Source organism: Lonchura striata, chromosome 4 (assembly GCF_050655825.1).
Source record: "Lonchura striata isolate lonStrDom1 chromosome 4, ASM5065582v1, whole genome shotgun sequence".
Lineage (NCBI taxonomy): Eukaryota > Metazoa > Chordata > Aves > Passeriformes > Estrildidae > Lonchura > Lonchura striata.
The window spans coordinates 34,676,943-34,698,163 of NC_140706.1; the positions used below are offsets into that span (position 1 = coordinate 34,676,943).

A 21,221-nucleotide genomic window follows, 5' to 3' on the forward strand; every position below is an offset into this window, starting at 1 on the left:
AGGCTCTCTCTGCTGCAGTGCGAAAGACCATTCTGTCTGCAGAACATGCAGTGCTACACACGAGTGAGAGTAAGGTCAGCTCAGTTACAGTCACCCAAGTAGCATTTTGCAGTCTTGTCAGTCTCTGTAGAGCTAAGCTAACTAATGAGACTGAAAATTAACTACCTAATTTTAATCCGAAGAGGGAGCAGATATTCAAATATTTCTGTTCTGTGACTGCATCAGGTTTGAAATGAAAGACATCTGTGGTGCTAACTCATTATATGCACAAGGTACTGGAAACAATACTGGTCCTACATGATAAAAGCCCACAGAGTTTTCACTGCCTCCTTGGGGGAAGAGGTCAGGAGGAATACAGTAGCAGAGACTACTTTTTAAAGTTTGAGTCATTTTTCTAACACTAATTAGGAAGAAAACTCTTTTATTTCACATCAGCTTCTAGGTCACTTCATTCTGGATAAGTCTGCTTTTAAAGACATAAGACTCTTCAGGGAAAATAAGAAGAAAAATAATGTCATAAAGGGAGTTAATTTGTCAAACATGCAATTCATCTCTTCATCAGCCTTTTGGAGTCAGAAAAGCATTGAAATTAGTGACTTAAAAGTTTAAAAGTTGAAAAGGTGATGTGCAGAAGTTAAGCAAACTAGAATACTTCATTTTTGTCATGTCAGTCACATAACATCTGAAAAACATTGTATCTCATCCCAGCAAAGAATAATTTTGTCCAACTGAAACACCTACTGTAGGTAAACATGACACTTGAAAAGTCAGTCCTGTTATTTTACATTTATTCTAAAAATTTCAGCAACAACTATATGCAAGATTTTACCACCATCCTGTGAATGATAAGGAAAAAAAAAAAATGATGCTTAGCATTGACTTTCTGATGTTGTCCCAGTCTGTAGAGTGGGATTTTGACCAGGATCTTGTGGTCAATATACATCTTAAACATGTGAAAATTGAGAGAGAAAATATAGCTGGCATAATGAAGTTTTTTACAATGCCAAATATTTATGTAAAATTCCCAATTTTCACCTAGTTTTATTCTTCTTTATTTTCTACCTCTGACCTCCTTTGATTTTCTTGCTTTCTAACTTCTTTCTCAAATTTCAGTGTTTGCTCTCTGCTGTGAATAACACATTCTTCTCACTTAGTCTTACATCCTCCTGCCAACTCCAGCCCCCTCCCCAGCCAGCCTATGTTGAAAAAAAGTATCTTGCTCTAATGGTGTTTAGTATCATTAGCCAGGCATCATTCATTACTCAAATTCAACCTTATTTTCTGCTTCAGTGGTGGTAGTTCTCAATTAATTTAGCAGGTTTTAGACAAAATAGATGACACATTAATGTGTCCTTTTTTTTCCTGCCAGAGTAAACGAGCATCAGTCTGAATAGTAATCATAGAGAGAAATGTAATTTAAAAAATAAAAAGCTTTGTTGTAAGAAAGAAAAACACACAAGACAAAACAAATTGAAGCTACCCCATTTTCTTTAAAAATGTGCTGTGGAATTTCACACAGATTGTTTGCTTTTTAAAGAGGGAAAGAAAGAACAATAAATAGCCTTGAAGTCACACACAACAGAGGGTAACATTAATATGAGCATATGACAATCAGATTGGACACTGTGTTAAGATGAAAGGTTCAGGAGATTCTACATCCTACAGACACCAAAAGAAAATATACAAACAAGAAACACATCCAGAGATACTTCCCACTATGTCCTTCCAGCTTTGAATGTGAATGTGTCTGTGTTGTGTTTTTGGAGTCTTAGATGATCTTCCTTAAACAACTTGGCCTTACTGGAGTTTTGAACACACATTTGTTTGACATCTGCAGTGTCTCATGTCAGAGTTGCAACACTTTGCAGTTGACTATTGCTGCAGATTATCTGTGCACAGTGTGGAGTGCTTCCTTATGTTGCTTTGATTCTGCTGTCTGATAATTTCAATTTATACCCCTCTTTCTCAAATAAAAAAAAAATAAAAACTACAATAGTTTCTAATATCTATATTGCTCATGATGTATAGATTTCTATCATATCTAATTTAGTAACTTATTTTCCAGACTGAAGATCCCTGAATATTTCTCCACAGTATGTAATCTCTCTGCATCTTTCATTCACCTTCATCATCTCCCTCCATATCTTTTCCAGTTCCATCATTCCAGGAACATTATGCTTATAGGTCCAAGATGGGCAGTAATTGCAAAGTGATGCACAGTATTTTGACCATAATAACATTTTCTATCCCACTCCTTGCAAATGCTACCTTTTGCTTTGTTAAATATCACCCAGCTACAAATTGATCTTGTTACAGACTAGAAAAATGAAACCGAAAAAATGTCTTTTCTAAGCGCACAGACCTTTCCTAAAACAGCATTTCCACTGATTTCATTTTTGTGTCTGGACACTGAATGTTGTCTGTCATTTTATTGTCTCAGTATCATGAATACACCAGCAGTTCCACAGAGTCTTATACTGCAGTTTATTAGCATTGACACAGTTGGTCACTTTTCTTTTTTTCCAGATTATTTACCCCAAATATGCTAAATATACCAAATACCCCAAATATACCAAATATTGTAGGCCTTGACATTTGAACCCTGCCATATCAAATATCCTTTTCTTTTAATAAAAAGAATCAACAACACTGAAATAAAATACAGAGACTCATCAATATATAAATGAAAATATCTTCATTGCTAAATTGTTTACTTACTCTGGTGCAAATGGACCAATATAAATATATACAAAGTACCAGCCATTGTCAAACAAATTGAACTTCATCAGTTCTATGAACAGCCTGGTTAGGTAAAACACAATTATAGAGATAGATTTATGGCAAAGCATGCTTAAACCATCATTGAAATGAATCCATCCAGAAAAAAAAATTACCTGCTGTAAGGGCTGTCCATCAAAACAGCTCTGCCATCAGTACCTTCAGAGACAACATCCAGGATCCAAAAAAACCTCAGGTGATTTGGCCTTTTTCTCACAAAACATGGAGTGTGAGTCTAAGGTGGTTTCTAAGGAAACCAAGATAGTAATCATAAGAGATTTTGTAAATCAAAATCTGCAGCTGGTATGAAAATTAGGGTTTGGAGCATAACTGAGTGAGATAATGAGTGTATGTATTCCTTCATATCTTGTTGATAGTCATAGTTTGATTTGTCTCTGTTAGTAGAGACTAAGGCTGAGAAAGAGACAGGTATATTAAGTACTTTTTGGGGATGTAAAATATTTTCTGTGGACACTTCATTCTCTTCTCAGGATCTGTTTATTCTCTCTTGTACAGTCAACCATCTTTAAAAGAATCTCTTCTGAGACTTCCCAATCACTTTCTCTGTCTCCAAACCCACAAGGTACGAACTGCTGCAGGAACACCTTGGTTTACAGTCAAGCTCTGAAAAAGGAGAAGGGAACCAAGTTTCAGAAGGAAAACTGGTGAAGGCAAGTATCAGTTTAATGCTCATGGTGCAGAAGCTCCCAAAGGACAGAAAGATTGCTTGTCTGATAGCTTACAAAGGAATTTCAAATAAGACCATTCATTTCTGCTTCTTTAAGATTATGCTTACAAGAAAATTACCTATATAAAGCTAGCAGTGGTTAACAATATGAAATGCTGTGCACAGCCCAGGAAAATTTAACCTTAACAGCAACTTTATAACAAAAAAAGAAAAAGCCTGACAGAATTGCCTTCAAATATTGTGTTTAGGGTCAGATTGAAAATAAGCCAGGAAGTGAGGAAAAAAAATGGGTGCAAGTAAGCTACTAACTATGTGGGGTTTTCCTAAGGTCATTATATGTTTTTCAGTTTATGCCTTTAGCTAGATTAGATCTGTTAGCTCTCTGAGAAGACACAAGAATATTTATTTAATGATCTGTAAGTAAACTGAATTTGTAATATTTACATATGTAGCCATTAAAATAAGATAAACTTCTTTTGAGGAAATAGCCTTTATTACAAAACTTGAGAGCCCTAATCTGGATAACAGACCACTTACAACGTCCTTTGTAAATCCTTTCAACCATAATATTTGAAATATTCTAAAATTTAATTTAAATACCTGGCTTCAATTGTGAAACCTATGTTCATCCAATTTAATTAGCTGGAGAAATAGCAATATTTAGTGTTCAGTTTTTACAGTTCAATCAACAGAAATTGCAGGTTTGTGTTACCTTATCGTTAGAAATCTTTTGCATGTTCCAGTTTTATACATTTTATTACCTCTGTTATGTAGCAGGACCTCCCACTTTTTGATAGAAAAAATGAATATTTTTTATTGAATTTACCTATAAATTAGCATATAGATTATTTTTAAAAGCAACAATTGCATAAGGGGTTTTTCTGTCTCGGGAGAGGGTGACAAGGTCAGAACAAGCTGGTCATTTGTCTTAGTTTCCATTTTATGTAAATAACAAGTGATCTTGGACAAAGTGCTGGAAGGCCTGTAAGTGTAGAGATATCTCTCACTCTTAAGGCAATCCTAAAAAAGTTGTAACTTGAACTGTTGCAGAGATGTAGCTGAAATAAGCTCTTTGCAAGAGAAACAAAATTTCACTGGGATAAGGCTCTTCCTTCTCAAGTGTGCTTCATAGAGTCTGTCAGCAACAGAAGATGCTTTTCTATTAAAAGTAAGTCAACTAAATCACAGCTTGACTTTTCATTTAATTTGCTATTAAACACAATACCAAGTTGCCAGAGCATCCATTTTTTCTCACCAAATGAGATTAAAGAAAACAGTTAAAGGTAAATATGTAGCTTAAATTATGTCTCAATTTAAAGGTTAAATATCTCATTAAAAAATTTCAGCTGATTTGTCTGTGATGATATAAGTTCCTACCTATTTATATCTGATTAAGACAAGGGAATTACCTTGTCCACCCAAACTCTGTATTAGACCCCTCCAAAAATAATTCTGTGGATTTTTCATTAGAGAGATAAATTTTTAAGACTTATATTTCCATTCTTTTTTATTACTGCATTAATTCATTTAGATTTAAAATAATAAAGAAGTCCTTTCAGAGGATCTAGATGATCTATTATAACATTCATAATATAAAAATTCTGAAACGCATTAGAGCAATACTTTCAAAAATAATTCAATGTGTATGTTTCAACTCCCTTCTCTTACCTCTAAATGTCCTCTTGTCCTTCTTTCTCTCCGCTTCATAAGGCATTATCCTCTATCTGAGTATTTTCAGCCTTCCTAGAGTCCAAATATAAATTTATTTTAAAGTGATTTAATTTTATACTGATAAAGTTCATTGTTATAAACCATAAGATTTTTTTTCCTTTGGGGGAAGATGAAACACAAGGAAAAGCAATAATATTTGGAGGATTTATGTTTTACCACCCGCTTTAACTTTTGAAAAATACAGAGGATAAAGTGAGACCTCAGAATATCCAAAATTTCCAAATTTCTCCAGTTTCATAATTTTGAAAGATGATTTAAGATCATGTAAATGAAGCAAGTAAGCCCAAGAAGGAGAACTTTAGCAAACGAGTAATCTTATATTATCTGTTACATAAATATTCAGAACAGTAACATGGAAAGAGCAGGTTGTTGTGCCAAACAAAAGTATTCAAGACAGTAGTTAATTTAATATACATACTTCACACACTTTCTTTCACCTTTTATAAAACAAGAAATTCCCATATGAAACAGAGAAAATTAAGCAACTCCAAAATTCTCTTAAAACAAAAAAAAAACCAAAAAACAAACCCTCACAGAATATTGTTTTGTGTGCTTTAAGTGGTAACCTGATATTGCAGACTGTACATTGATGATCTTTTCATTCATTCATGCAGAGTACATTTTGCATTTAATCTCTACTGAGGAGATAGAGAAAAAATTATCACTTTTTTTTTGTTAGAGAACCTTAAATGAATTCCACGTTTGTACCATATGATTACCAGTCTCATTTTCTAAAACTGACTCTTCTGCAGAACTTCTGGGTTTTTTTCACATTCTAGAAATGCAGACACATGTCATTATTATTATCATTCAAATTAATTTAGTAAATGTTATTATCATGGTCCTTGTCTCCAAATATCAGGAAATGGTAAACAAGTGTAAAAACAAGCACCATTCTCTACTACCAGTAATATGAAACAAAGCAAACAAGAGCTCCTTCAAACATATTTTAGTTCTAACAACCACATTTAAAAAAAATAATAAAACAAGCACCATGTCTTCCTAATAATAGAGTTTCATCATAAAACATCCCTGTAAAAACTATTTAATTTTCCACTACAGGGAGGGAGGATTTGATCTCTTATTAAACATTTTATGGAAAAGTCTAAAAGTGCTTTCAATTATTTATCTGAATTGAAATTTAGGCCTGGGAAACTGCTGGCATTACACACACACACACATAATATTATCAGCCCACTGAGTGCTATTAGGTCATAAAATGCTGCTGTAGCAACATCCCTGTTACAGCTGCTGGTGCTCATGCAACTTTTACTACAGTTATAAAGCCATTTATTACATTTTCTTTATGATGCTAATGCATTGCGGTCTGTTATTTTATTGTTCCCACTGTGATAAAGACTGAAATGTATGATAGTGTGGAAAAAAATACAAACCTAATAACATACCCTGCTGCATTAAAAATCTCTTAGATAAGCTTAAGAGACTCATAAAAATATTAACAGGGGATACCAAAAGGGAAATATTTGCTAGGACATTTTCTTTCCTTTATTTTATTGCTCCCCACAGAAAGTTTTTTAATTGTGCTTTGTCAAAATATACAAAGGATAATATGAATGTGACTTATTTTCTTAATTATAATGCCATCATTGTGGAAGGATATAATTTGCAGTATGCAATGAGGAAATAGGACTAAATAATATCTAAATAATCATTGAAAAGTAGAAAAGTCATTAAAAATAATCAATCCCTTATACACAGAGGTACATAGCAGTAGATAATTACAATTTGTTCAAATTGTCTACATTTACCTATTCGTTTATCATAATTTTCCTTCAAGAAAATGCTGTTTCTTTTGTGGAACAATCAATTCACCTAATTAACTATTAACCTTGTGCTAAAGCTCATTTAGAGACTCACCAACAGTACAATAATTCAAATAAAAATTAATTACTGTTCAACTAAGGTTATGGTTTGGATATTTTTCTGGATGTGGATTATAGCTAGTGTTCAACAAGTGGAGGAGGAAGAATTGCTTCAATATTTTGATATCTGAAAGACTGCATAAGGAAGACAATATCTTATAAGAGGATTCTAACAGTAAAGGTTCTTGTATTTAAAAAAATCTATTCCTCTTTTCCTTAACATGATCACAGACCATTCTGAGCCACAATGTGTCCCAGAAATAACACCGTTTCTTCTTAAAATATACAGGTCAAAAAGAGGATTATGACATACATTTTAAAAACTCACTTTCCAACAACTATTCACAGAAAAAAAACATCAGAATAAGATTCTAGTTTTGAAATAAACATTATTCTCATAACCCTAGGGAAATGGAATGGACATTCATTTTTTTCTATTGCATTTTCTAATGTTTATAAATTTTCAATTTTAATCTACTGTGGTGAAACAATAAATGTTATAAAATCTAGCTCTGAAAATATCTGATCTTGCTATCTCATTCTTGACTGTATCGACTGACAAGAATTAGTAATGGCATTTCAGATATATTGAGATAAAACCACATTGTAACCGTCTTATTTCTATAAATATCTGGCTGCATGTCACCTTTTTCAACAAATGCACCCACAGCTGCTCTATGTTGTTACAACTTCATCCTTTTACAATGAGTCCTATCATTAAAAGTGTCAGACATAGACTATGATGACTCACAGAAGAAATAAAGGCAAGAGGAATGTTTTTATAACTGAAGGAAAAAAAATGATGGTGCTAAAGCAAACACATTAAGAATTATCTGGTGTTGTTTTGAAGAGGCACAATATGAAAAGCTTCTATAACAGGAAATCTGTTAGAGAAATATTTCAAATTTATTTTTTTAAATATTTCTATGCTAAGCAAAATAACAGAGGGATATTTTCTGTGTTGTGAAGTACTTAGGCTGTTAGACTGTTAATCTATTACCTGAAAGGATGACTGCTAAGAAGTAATAATTTAGCAAGATTCACCCTATGGTGTAGTCATAACTATAAAGCAGTATTAGAGGATGTTGTGGGAAATAAATCAATCATCCATCAAAAAGACATCAGCAGGAAGATCCAGTGGCTGAAGTAAAAAAACAAAGAATTAAGGAGAAAGTGATAAGTCAGTAATAATATATCTGAACAAGAAAGGACTTGAAACTTCCTACTGTGATAGTTAGGATACTGAGAGACTGAGATAATCAGCAAAACTAAAGACAGAGAATCAGCAATATTTGGAAATTATCTTTGGGTATTTTTCTGCTCATTTGATAAAGAAGACTGGAAATGTGATGAATATTTTTTTTTTTTAATATGTAGTACTGAAGTAAAATCACAGCTTTATCTTCTTCAGGAAGTGAACAAGAAAGAAGGAATGCACATTTGAAGGGACACAAAAAAGTACATGAAAGCTAACGGCTTAAAACTCATAAACTATTTATGTATGATGTGACAGAAACTTCTGATGTTCATCAGTCAGGTTTATTTAACATAATGGCGTTTATTTAGTGCTAGAAATTATGAGAAGAATGGTTGACGGTTGTCAGAGTGGGAAACAGTGAAGAACTATTTATGGTGACAAAGAATGTATTGAAGAATATGGAAAAGCTTTCATGTATGTTGGCTAGATTATATGAAGCTATATATTAGTGTGTCATGATTAAATTTTAAGAGTAGCTGGAGATTTATGGAGTGTTTGTGGTATTTATATGTATGAGTTAAGATACAGTTTTGTTTTAAGGATAACTGTAAAATGCTAGGTAAAGGAAGACAAAGATGTGAATTTCACAAGATGTTTCCTGTCATTCTAGTTCTTTCTTTCCTCTCAGGTGTTTTGAGGCATCTAAAAGAAAGCTACCCTAATGACTTCTAAGTGGGAAGATTATGCCACTTTTTTTTTTCATAGATGGACAGAAATTATGATGCCAAAATGAAATGTATGTCAATTAAATAATCAATCTTTTAACCATTTTTTGAAACAGAAAAGAGTAGAATTCAGGTTGGGCCATGTGCTTATCTTGTCATGGTCAGAGAAAATTAATATAGAAGAAGTACAAAAAGGTGTATTAGAGCATCAATTTGGGAACTGAAAGCTTGTAGGAGTTCCTGAGAAGGAAAAGGCTTCCAGATTACCATAAAAAGTAAAGACTACAGAAAGGCTGCTTGAGGAGTTATAGAGTCTGATTTCAGTCAATCAAAGTATGTTTGAACCCAGTTTCCCACTATCCCATCCAATTGCATTGTTTACAGTAAGTTACAAAGCAGGCCAGGAGCCAGTGTTGTCTAATAAAGAGGCCTGATAGCTAATAAGGGTACTCTGAAACAGAAGTCTATAATTGCAGAAAAGCATATGAGATAGATCTTGGACCTGGTTCCAAAACTAAATGAGGAATTTAGTACTACTGCAAGCACTCATTAGACACATAGCAAGAAGATGTAGACAGACATAAATTGATAAAAGACCTGCATAGGCTTATGGAAAAAATTACAAAGATATTGTGTCTAATTATAAGAGGACTGTCAGCAGAGAAATAAGAAGAGGAACTAAGTTTTATGACAGTGCAGAAAAAAGATACTCTCAGAGAACATATTGCTACAGATGGTAGGAAAGTTGTCAGTCCAGAGTGCAGGATATGGGCCAAGCCCCGGGGACAATTAATCTTATTGTAATTGGATTTACTGACAAAGAAACATGCTATACAGCATAAACTGTCATTTCATTAAAATAAAAGTCATCTAAGCCAATAATTGGGAGTTTCACAAACACTGCAACAGTGAGATTCACAAATAGGTTCCAATGAGCTAAAGCAGAGCAGCTGGAGAGACAAATAGATGTTTCTATCCAGTTGGGTTGAAATACCCAGAACAATCCCAAACCTGAGATGTCAAAAAGGGCTGCAACCATACTAAAAAATGAAAATGTCTTGACCAACAAGAATATTTCCAAAATTATGTGAAATACTATTTTAGAAAGGAGGATCATTCACTGAGGCAGGACAAAGTCTTTTCTTTCCCCTTCCAAAGGCCTGATCTTCCCTGGGTGTGTCATCCCAAAATAGCAGTGTCCTATTGAGTCTTTTCTGTTGAAGGAATTTCTGCTTATTTTCTGCAGTCACTGGAAAAAGGACTTGAATTTAGAATAACTCATTCAATACCTCAGCTAACAACTGATTAGCTTGTTTTGCAGCATTGTCTCATTTCTCTGGCTAATGAATTATAAGTGATTTTCAAAGTCCAGCCAAAATTTTTGTACACACTTTATACAATATAAAGCAACATTGATAAAGATGTTGAAAGAGATGTTTTTGACAGGATACCCGTTTGACTATTTTTAGGGTATTCTAGAAGGTAGTACAATAAAGCTCAAACCTTTTCTTCAAAGCAGGGATTTGGCTCTCCTGTGGTCCAGACAATTCATCTAATTGTGGCCTTTGAAGAGAAGCATATCTGTCCTCATCCAGTTCTTCCTTTTCCCTCACAGAATTTCCCAGCTTTTTTTCTATTTCTTAGTCATTGATTTCTAAGACATGAAATCACAAGTGCACACACAGTGTACCCTTATCACACTCCTGACTCAGGCAGTCCAAAAGAGATAAAATGAGAAAATGGTTTATTTTTACATCCCCTGCAGACTAAGGATACAGCAAAAGCCAGGTAATTAAAGATTTAGGCAGCTTTATAAATGTCCTGGCAGAAAATTCAGTCTTGAGGGACTTTAGACATCACAAAGGAAATTCAGCAGCTGAATTTCCTTTCCTTTCCTTACATGCCAGTGATCCTTAATTTGGAGTTAGTAACCTAATTGCCTCTTTAAGAATCTAAGTCCCTGTAGTGAGCCTTCACCTAAAACCATGTTTTTCACAATAAAATCAACAGCCCTGTGGTGACTCCCATTTTACTATTCCCCATAAGACTGTTTTAAATTTTTTAATATATGGGGCTTTAATGGGTTTTCCTGATAGTCTAACAAGTTGGAGCTGGTATAATAGCACTAATATTTCGATATAGCAGAAAACAGTTGGCTCCATTTGCTTTTACTAAGACCTGATCTCTCATCTACCAGCCTCTAACATCATGTTTTGTGTTATTGTTATCACATGTTACATATCACATTCAGCAGAGAGCTTATTATGTAATCAGGAAGTCAAGACTTTTCTAAGCACTAGTACAACAACTTATCTCTCATGCAAAACTTTCAACTTGTTAGTATGCCATTGTCATATAGAAGAGCAGTGTCACAAATTGAGATGAGGACAAAAGGGAGTAAGCTATGTCTTGTTAACAATACATTTAATACTCAACTGCATACTTAAAAAGGCAGAGAATATTTTCAATTTCCTGCACAGAAGAACATCACCAAGACTTAAATCCCTTATATGAAACTAATTCCAGAAGCAGATGGTTGTATACAACTTTGATGGCCCTTCAGTTTCTTTATTGCAAATAAAATACTTGCTAGGTTTATTAAAACAAAAGTAGAGCACAGCTGTCTTATTTGTGTATATTTCAACTAAGCACATATAATCAGTCTATAAATGATGTGGCAAAGTTAAAATAAAAAGAAAAATACTCACAGCATGTCATTACTGAACATATGCCCCCAAATGAGTAGGCACCAGGTACCTGTCTTCTAGGGGCAATTCATCAAAGCAAAATAAAAGTAAACTACAGTATACTTCTATCTAATAAGAGGAGCAATCCTTCTGACATATAAAGAAGCCTAAAGCATGGAGGTATAATCAAAATTATAATTAACTGTCATAAGCCTTAAGCACTATCTGATTTATGAAACTTTGATCAGACAGTGATTAAATTATTTTTAGAGATACGCAGTATGTGTCAGATCTCAATTATCCAGAGCTATCTTACCTGCAGGGAATTCTTGTTCAATTCATATGACATGTTTTGTATGGAGTGGCTCTATAAAGAGAATTTTTGCTAGGTTTCTCCTACAAAGATTCATTTTTTTCCAAGTGGCAAGTGCTCATGTTATCTTATTTGCTCTTCCTGGAGAGATATGAAAGACAAAACCACTGTAATGAATGTTGTGTAGAGGTTTTCTGGATTGGGAGAGATAAAAGTATCTTTTTGAGAGAAAAACAAATGAGTTTTCAACCTGCAAATCCTGTCTACCCTATCCTTATTAAAGAGAGCAGTGAGCAACAGCTGTATCCCTCATGGACAGAAGGACTGAAAAGGAATCTGTGGGGCAGAAAGGTCAAGAGTTGCCAAGTTGCATCAGCTAATACCCACCTTACACAATGATGCAACACTGACCCTTTACATGCCTTTCATCACTCTTTAGACCTGGAACAGCTGAAGTGTACAGGATGCATATACTCTTCACATACTATCTCAGACTTGTTTCACAATCTTCTTTCATCACTCGGTTTTTTCCAGAGCCATATGGCTGCCTTTCTGACAGCCCCCCAGCCTTGTTTCCCTGTTTCTGGTTTGTGAGCATGATGGCTGCTCATGCAAATTCATGAGATTCTTGTTAAGCGGGTCCCAGACAACATTACTTCACATTAAAAAATTAGGACATATTTAATTCATGGGAGAAATTAGGGAGGACATTATTTTATGACTAAGGGTCACCCTATTTACATTTGTTTTCTTTTCAAGATTTTTTTAAGTGAAAATGCTTATTTTGACACAAATGTCATTGACTGCTTAGCATTAAATAGTAGCATCTTTTTCAGGTAAGAATTTTGAATTGGCTACACCATGTCAACTCAGAAGGTAGATCTACAAAGAACAAACATACAGAAAAGACTGCTATAGCTATAACCTCACGACCTCTTGCTCTCAGCCTTTATTATATTCACAGCACAAAAGTTTCCTGTTCTGCTCAAAAGATAATTCCCTAGGTCTTTTAGCTTCTAAAGTGAAGTTTACTTTATCACTTCACATATGGTAGACACTTTTTTATGTTCTAGTTTTTAAACATATAGGTTTTTTATCTGTAGTTCCAATGCTACATACTCTTCTAAGTAGAAGAAAAAGCCACCATGAAGAAAAAAACAAAACAAAGCAACAAACCCAAAATAAAGACCATTTGCAACAATCTATACTACTTTCCTGATTCTCTTGCATCTTCCCCAAACCCTAACTTCTTGTCTACATGTTTTTTCTGGTGGATTGTCTGCACCTAAACTTGTCAACATTAAAGTGTTTGGTTGATTTAATTTTACTGCCAGAGCTCTGCCACTAAAACTCTCTTACAGATTTTTACTATATTTGCAAAAAAGTGCTTTTGCCAGTATCTCTTATTTCAGTGAGCAATATATGCTAACATGTCAAGACTTGGTATATGTACAACTCTGCTAGGGCTTTATTGGCCTCACTGCATCATAAAGTAGCTGGAAAATAACCAAAGTAGATGATAAAGCAAAAGCTATTAGGGTGGATCAAATATGTCTTCTTTTTACTTTATACAGCTACTAGTAACTAATCCTAATCACCTTCTCCATTATCTTTTCTGGATTTTCATCTTTTATGGGCAGGTGCATCCTTCACCAGTTGGGAAAACAATGAGATCTTGTTGCACATTTTCATGGAATCGTAGAACCATATAATGGGTTATAGGTAAGAAGGGACCTTAAATATCAGCAATTTCCAACTAGATCAGACATTCCTAGGAATGCCATCCACTAGACCAGCTTGCTCAAAGCCCCATCCAGCCTGGCCTTGAACACTTGCAAGACCGGGGCATCTACAAGTCCTCCAGGCCATATGTTCCAGTGCATCACAAGCCTACAGTAAAGAATTTCTGTCTAATATCTATTCTAAACCTACTCTCTTCCACTTTAAAAGCCATCCCCCCTCATCCTATCCCTGCCCACCCTTGTCTAAAGTCCCACTCCAACTCTCTTGTTGGCTTCCTTCAGCTACTGGAGGTCACTGTAAGGTCTTTGCAGCACTTTCTCTTCTCCAAGATAAACAAGACCACCTTTCTTAGCCTGTTTGCACTGGAGATGTGCTCCAGTCCTTATCTTCATGTCCCTCCTCTGGACTCCAACATGTCAACATCCTTCTTATTTTTCATAATGTCAGTTAAATTTTCCACTCTTCTAATAGTATTTATTATTGAGATTCCAGAGTCTACAAGTCTGGATTTTAGTGGGAAAAGGGTAGCTGAGCAGCCTCACAAAGCCATCTACAGCATGGAGTCAGGGGTATTGCCAGTATCAGATCTGGTCAGTCACTGGATGCCACAAGCCAGAACCTAGCCATAGCATTCCCCTCTTGGCTCCCTATCCAGTGTTTAACAATTTTCTAACTAATCTTCCTGGCTTATCAACAGTAGGTTTTAGAAGTTTTGATGCCTCATTTCCTTTCTAAGGCAGTTTCTTTGCCTTCAAAGTACAGGAATCATTAATTAAGCATAGTGCCCTCTTGGACACCTTTGTCATTAATTATGAATGAGAGCAGTCAAATATTCTATCCTCATAATAATGCCAAGATTAGATTAATATCAACTCTGAACTCTAGGATGCCCTCCAAAGTTCAGAAACAAAAAAGAGCAAGTAAGAAACAAGAAGTTTTAATGGAAAGGAGAATCTTCTCTGTGAGTAGGCCTAAGGTGGATGATGATAGGTTTTTCACAGCTTCCTCTGTCTCAAAATGTGCTCTCACACTGAATAAACTGAACTGGTTCATATGGGAGGAACACCCAATAGTCATTAAAGAAGTATCTATCTTGTGACTTCCTGGCTTAATGTTTTGCTCCATAGCTTGTCTTTTAACAGTGGACAAAGAATCTGGTCACAGATATACACCAAGTAATATGTAATCTTGTTATTTTAATATAATGTAAAATGTGGCTTATACACATCAACAGACTTTCAATGAAAAATCAGTTTTCTAAAGTTATTTCCAAGTAAAAAAACATAAATATTGAAAATTTCAGAAGCCAATTATATTCCTCAACAGTAAGTTATGTCTTGCCATGGAAAGCTTAATTTTCCTGTCTCAGCCTTAGTATCTGCACCAGGTCTGCAATTCTAGAGAAAGACAGACTGTAAGAGGAAGAGAGAGAGAGAAAATCCCAATGCATACTTGATGTACTAACTCTGATCTATGTAACACTGCCTGCATTAAGGGCACTAGATGAACTGTTCTATTAGCTTCAGTTAGAAAGCCTAAAATGGTGATTTTCAGGGTCAACTGACTCACCTTGGTAATATTAATAAACTATTTTAATAAATATGAATTATGCATATATCTCCCAGATAAAATATATATTAAGATGCTACATGCAATAACCTTATCTCAGCTTCATAGTGACACAAGGCAATAACTATATGGTTATGAAAAATACATTTTAAAGTTTGAAACGCTGGATTAGATTTAGCTGGTTTTTAATGGCATATTTTTTTATTATATAGATAAATTTTTTCTCACTAAGCATTACTTTTAGACCAAATTAAGACTGTATTGTGACTTTAATAGCACACTTCTGATTTTAAAATTATTAGAATTCTTGTAAGGGTAAATTAAATTTCATTTGGAAGCCTTGGATCCTTACAATAGAAGTAATTGCAAAATTCCTATAAAATTTTTCTTCTATATATTATTGATATATTTCCTTCTTTAGGACTTTTATTCTTTTTCTGCAGAATTAAAAGCTAGTTAAGAATGCATTCTAGTATATGCTACCCCTAGCTGGGTGAAAATGCAAGTTATTAGAAATAAGTATTTTTATTATTATTACTGTTTGCTTGAAGAGCAGATTTACAGAGGCCAGTGGAAAGCAAGTAGGGTGCTCTGACCCACGAGCTGTGCTGCAGAACCAGAGCAGGAACAGTGTGATTCCTAACCTGCCAGGCTGTTTCCCTGTCTAAAGCTGAAAGCATGAACAGCTCAAGCCCTGGACCTGCTTTCCCTGGGCTCCGTTTCCACACACCCGTCCCCGCAGTGCTGTAACCAGGGAGGCTACGGGCATCGGAGCCACACGGAGCCCACGCAGGGCGGGTGTGCTTCACACAGGGCGGGTGTGCTTCACACAGTACAGGTGTGCTGCACTCAGGGCAGGTGTGCTTCACACAGCACAGGTGTGCTTCACTCAGTACAGGTGTGCTTCACTCAGTACAGGTGTGCTTCACACAGGGCAGGTGTGCTTCACACAGGACAGGTGTGCTTCACTCAGGGCAGGTTTGCTTCACACAAGGGTGGGTGTGCTTCACATAGTACAGGTGTGCTTCACTCAGGGCAGGTGTGCTTCACTCAGGCCGGGTGTGCTTCACACAAGGGTGGGTGTGCTTCACTCAGTACAGGTGTGCTTCACTCAGGGCAGGTGTGCTTCACTCAGGCCGGGTGTGCTTCACACAAGGGTGGGTGTGCTTCACTCAGTACAGGTGTGCTTCACTCAGGGCAGGTGTGCTTCACTCAGGGCAGGTGTGCTTCACTCAGTACAGGTGTGCTTCACTCAGTACAGGTGTGCTTCACTCAGGGCAGGTGTGCTTCACACAGGGCGGGTGTGCTTCACACAGGGCGGGTGTGCTTCACACAGGACAGGTGTGCTGCACTCAGTACAGGTGTGCTTCACACAGGGCGGGTGTGCTTCACTCAGTACAGGTGTGCTTCACACAGGGCAGGTGTGCTTCACACAAGGGTGGGTGTGCTTCACTCAGGGCAGGTGTGCTTCACTCAGTACAGGTGTGCTTCACTCAGGCCAGGTGTGCTTCACTCAGGGCAGGTGTGTTTCACACAAGGGGGGGTGTGCTTCACACAGGGCGGGTGTGCTTCACACAGGGCAGGTGTGCTTCACACAGGGCAGGTGTGCTTCACTCAGTACAGGTGTGCTTCACTCAGGGCAGGTGTGCTTCACACAGGGCAGGTGTGCTTCACTCAGGCCAGGTGTGCTTCACTCAGGGCAGGTGTGCTTCATTCAGTGTAGGTGTGCTTCACTCAATGTAGGTGTGCTTCACATAGGGCAGGTGTGCTTCACATAGGGCAGGTGTGCTTCACACAGGGCAGGTTTGCTTCACTCAGGGCAGGTGTGCTTCACCCATCCCTCACCTCGGGGCCGCTCTGCTTCCTGTGAAGCTCTCAGGTGATTTTCACCCTGCTTCTGCTTCTGAGAGCTCAACTGTGTGCTGAGATGTTGTGCAGAATATCTGTTGTCTGTACAATTACTGCAAACACAATAATATTTAATAAGCTAATGTGATTACCATGTAGGCAGAATTTTGATGAGGTTTCAATGCATTTCAACTCTATGGACACAGAGAAAGACACTTTTGCTTTACTCTTATCTATAGTGACACAGAAAGGATGAGCACAATTGATAAATTTCCTAAAGGAGCCAGTTTATAATTAATATAAGTTAATTAATGAAAACTTCTCTTTGCCCCAAAAATAAATGTTGCAATTTTATGAAGAATATGGAGCCTTGTCCAAAGGAAGCAAATATGTTCAATATCTGATTTAAATGCAGAATCAAATTCTCTCATTCAGGAGCTATGGCAAAGCTCTTCATAACTGCAAGGAAGAAATTGAATTAATATATGAAAAATTAGCATACCGCCATGTAGAAATAAGTCACAGTTTATGCTACATTATCCTTTACAGTATTAGAAGAGTTGGGAGGAATTTGATCAATGGAATAAGGCAGAAGACCCATTGCTTGTGACTCTGGTGGAATGCACCTCAGCATTTTTACTCCACATATATGATTTTTTACAATCTGTGTTTCATGATGCTTGATTGTTATAAACTGCAATATTCATCGTATGGGCAAGAGGACAATAAGGATCTTTCATTTATTTTTATATTTCTTTTTCAGTAATTAGTTTGATATGCATTTTTAACTCCTGATGAATATAGAACTGATATTACCATGAGACTTTGTAGTATTACCGCAAGATGTCAATGTTGAGTGATAATAGTCACCTCAAAGTTCATAATTACGTATGTGAAATCTAGGTGGCTTTTTTTCTTAGAACATCACTTTCTATTTACCTGCAATGGATTTTTATATGCCTTTTTGTTATCCAGTCACTCATCTTCATAGTGCTCTCCTTAATTATTGTGTTCTCTCACTATCACTGCTATGCATAATTTTTATTATGAGCAAATATTCCCATATCACTGCTCCTCTTCCTTTCCAGGTCACTGTGACTGTTTTGAACAGCATAGGTTCCAGTACTGACCCCTTGCAAAATTTTACTGTGATCTTCTTCCTTGCCAGAAATGTATATTCTTATCACCTGGTCAATTTTTAAAACTATTTGACTGGTCAGTTTAAATGATGAATAACCTAGTGGGGAAACTCCCAAAATCACTGCCTAAGTTCCTTAAAAGTTTTTGGTGAGGGATATTTCTAGAAGCATAGGAGAAGTCCAGAATGCTTTATCAGCAAGACTTTTATAGGCATTTGTCAACACCTTCAAAACCTGCAATAAGCAAATTTCTCCTTCACATTGACTCATTTGGGTAGGTTATATTGATCTATGTGATTGTACATACATGTCTAGTAAATTTGTTCCACTAACTTTGTACTTTGTTTAATTGATTCTGATAATTTTCTTTGAGTTTTTCAGGGACTTTTCAATGCTGAATAAAATGTGTGCACATCAATTTAATCTTACTTTAGATGTCAAAGACATTTGTTCACCTCTATCTCTGACTGCAGTTGATTGAATCTAAAATGAGAAGATCGGTCTAATCTGATCTGTGTGATTTTTTCATTTTATATTCTTAAAATTGTCTTTTGAAAACTACTGACTAAAGTAGCACTAAGTAATTCACATTTTATTTTCTAAGCATAACTATTATGTAGCCACATAACCATAACAGCCAAATTTGAGTGTAAAAAAATGTTTTGGTCCATAAGATACAAATGCTTTGAAAGACAAGCACAGAAAAGTTATCAGCATTCTCTTTTCAAAAAGAACCCTCACCTCTGAAATGAAAGAATAGCAGTTGTTGTACTTGTCCCTTATCTCTAGTCCATATCTCGTTCATACATATACTGGCCAGAAACAACATATGCAGTCTGTCCCTTTATCGTGGCAGACATCAAGCACAGCATTTTAAGTAAGTGTTTAGACTACAAGCAATTATTTTTAGTCAGCTCCTTAAAAGCTCCTAAATTCCACTGAACACCACTGATAAGCCTCCCATATGTCTAGTGATGTTGTTGCCATGACTTCTGACATGATGACATTGGGATATTAAGACATCCAGAAATAACATTTGGGGGGTGAATTTCTGATAGTGTATCTAATTAATTGATGTTCCTGTTCATGAGAGGAAGCTACTGTACTGCAGACACACGCTGAGTGGGATTCCACATGGGCTTGCCAATTCACCTGGCTCATGACACATGTCTGTTCCTGTCTTGGCACCATTAGATCTGTGACAAACTGTGTGCTGATCTGTGCAAGAGATACCTCTGGTAGCTGAAATTATGCAGCTACAGTGCTCATCTTACATTACTGTGACCCAAAATAGGCTAAGAGCAGATTACACTCACTGACTGTACTGTTTATAAGAAGAATGAACAATGTCAGACAAGTCTGACATGATACCCCTGTGGTAATGTTAATAATAGACTACATGCATGATTTAAATAAATCATACACATATTTTAAAAAGTTTGAGCTCTGGTTCTTAAAGCTTAGGTTTTAAAAAAATCAGATTTCTGGCTTTGATATTTTACATAGGTAGGGTGCCAGTCAAGGGTGTGAAAAGTCATAAAATAACCTCATCATAGGGGAATCAAGATATATTGTAAACCTAAGCAAACCTCAAGGCCTGTAAGAATTCTAATCATGATTTATGGACTAAATCAGCCTGGATGTATTAGGATGAATGCACCATTTTTCATACTTTGTCCTATGAAGCTCAACTTCAAAGTATTTTAAGTTAATGCATCTCTAACTGGGAAACAAAAAAGGGATTTTCTTTCTTGAGATAAATGGGAGGTACCAAACAGGACAGAAGAATTCTGAATCATCTTCCAAAATTGTCTTTATTTCATGTTTCATCAAATTAAATGCTCATGTTGTAAAGTTCTGTTCCTTCTATATATTCATCCATTGTATTTCTAAATATTATTGACAGGGTGACAGAATGCCTATCCTTCACCTTTACTTTAATATTATATAAAAATTCCATAATGAACTTTTGCAAAAAAAAACAAAACAAAACAAAACAAAACAACAACAACAACGAAAAAAACTCATGCAGAATTTTGCATCAGAGATCTGTCTGAGAAGTAATGGCAAGATATCCTGGTAACCACAAAGACAAGCTCTTCAAGTCCTAAATCATTTACCTAATATGAAAAAAAAAAAAAACAAATGTCTTCCTTGACTACTGGATAATTGCATCCCACTTAGAAAAGGCTTTTTAATGTATCAACAATGCTGGTGTTGACATCTGACAAGGCAATTTTGATGCAGTCTTTTATAATTACTCATTTTCGTGAAACCCACATAGACTCAAAGAGTGCCTTACTTTCCTTAGAGATGGCAATAATGGAAACCTAAGAGCATCTTGAAATGCTCACATTGTCATGATAGAAGTTGTTCAGGAATTAATATAGGCATCAGGGGAAATAGAAAGGATACTACACCTGAATTCCAACGATGCTAGGAATCCCTGGACTTTTGTGCATATAGACTGAACTGTGGATGCTATTTAGCTGTCTCCTAAATGTACAAATGATGTATTTCCCAGATAACAACATCCATCTTGAAAATGGAGACTCAGAATAGATCTCTAGACATCTTAGGAAGACCAAATGATTGAAGAGGTGAATAAAGACACTGAGAAATAAACAACCTTAAAGTTCAGTGTGTACTACTTCAGCAGAGAGCTCCAAAATATTTCTGAGACAGATAAGTAAGGATACAGCTGACTTCTGAATTTACAGAAGCAGATCTGGAACTTGAACAGATGCAGAAGCCATACTTATAATATTTGAGAACCACTGACTGCTGATCAGATTGATCTTTTCCACCTGTCAGCTAGTCATCTACTTCTATTAGACCTTGATGATTTGCTTGAGGTTACATGAACAAAAAAAAAGTTTAAAATATGACTACTTCTAAAGGAATCATCCTGAGAGAGGG

The 21,221-nt window shown here is 35.8% G+C and overlaps 1 long non-coding RNA gene across 1 annotated transcript in view; it reads right to left on the reverse strand.

Moving 5' to 3' along the window:
• Positions 1-10,876, reverse strand: part of LOC116183617 (uncharacterized) — a 131,276-nt gene extending 120,400 nt beyond the window's left edge. The window contains exon 1 of the long non-coding RNA XR_014954775.1: positions 2,895-10,876. This is a non-coding gene — a long non-coding RNA (uncharacterized LOC116183617). The remainder of the gene's footprint in view (positions 1-2,894) is intronic.
• Between the last annotated feature and the right edge of the window lie 10,345 nt (positions 10,877-21,221).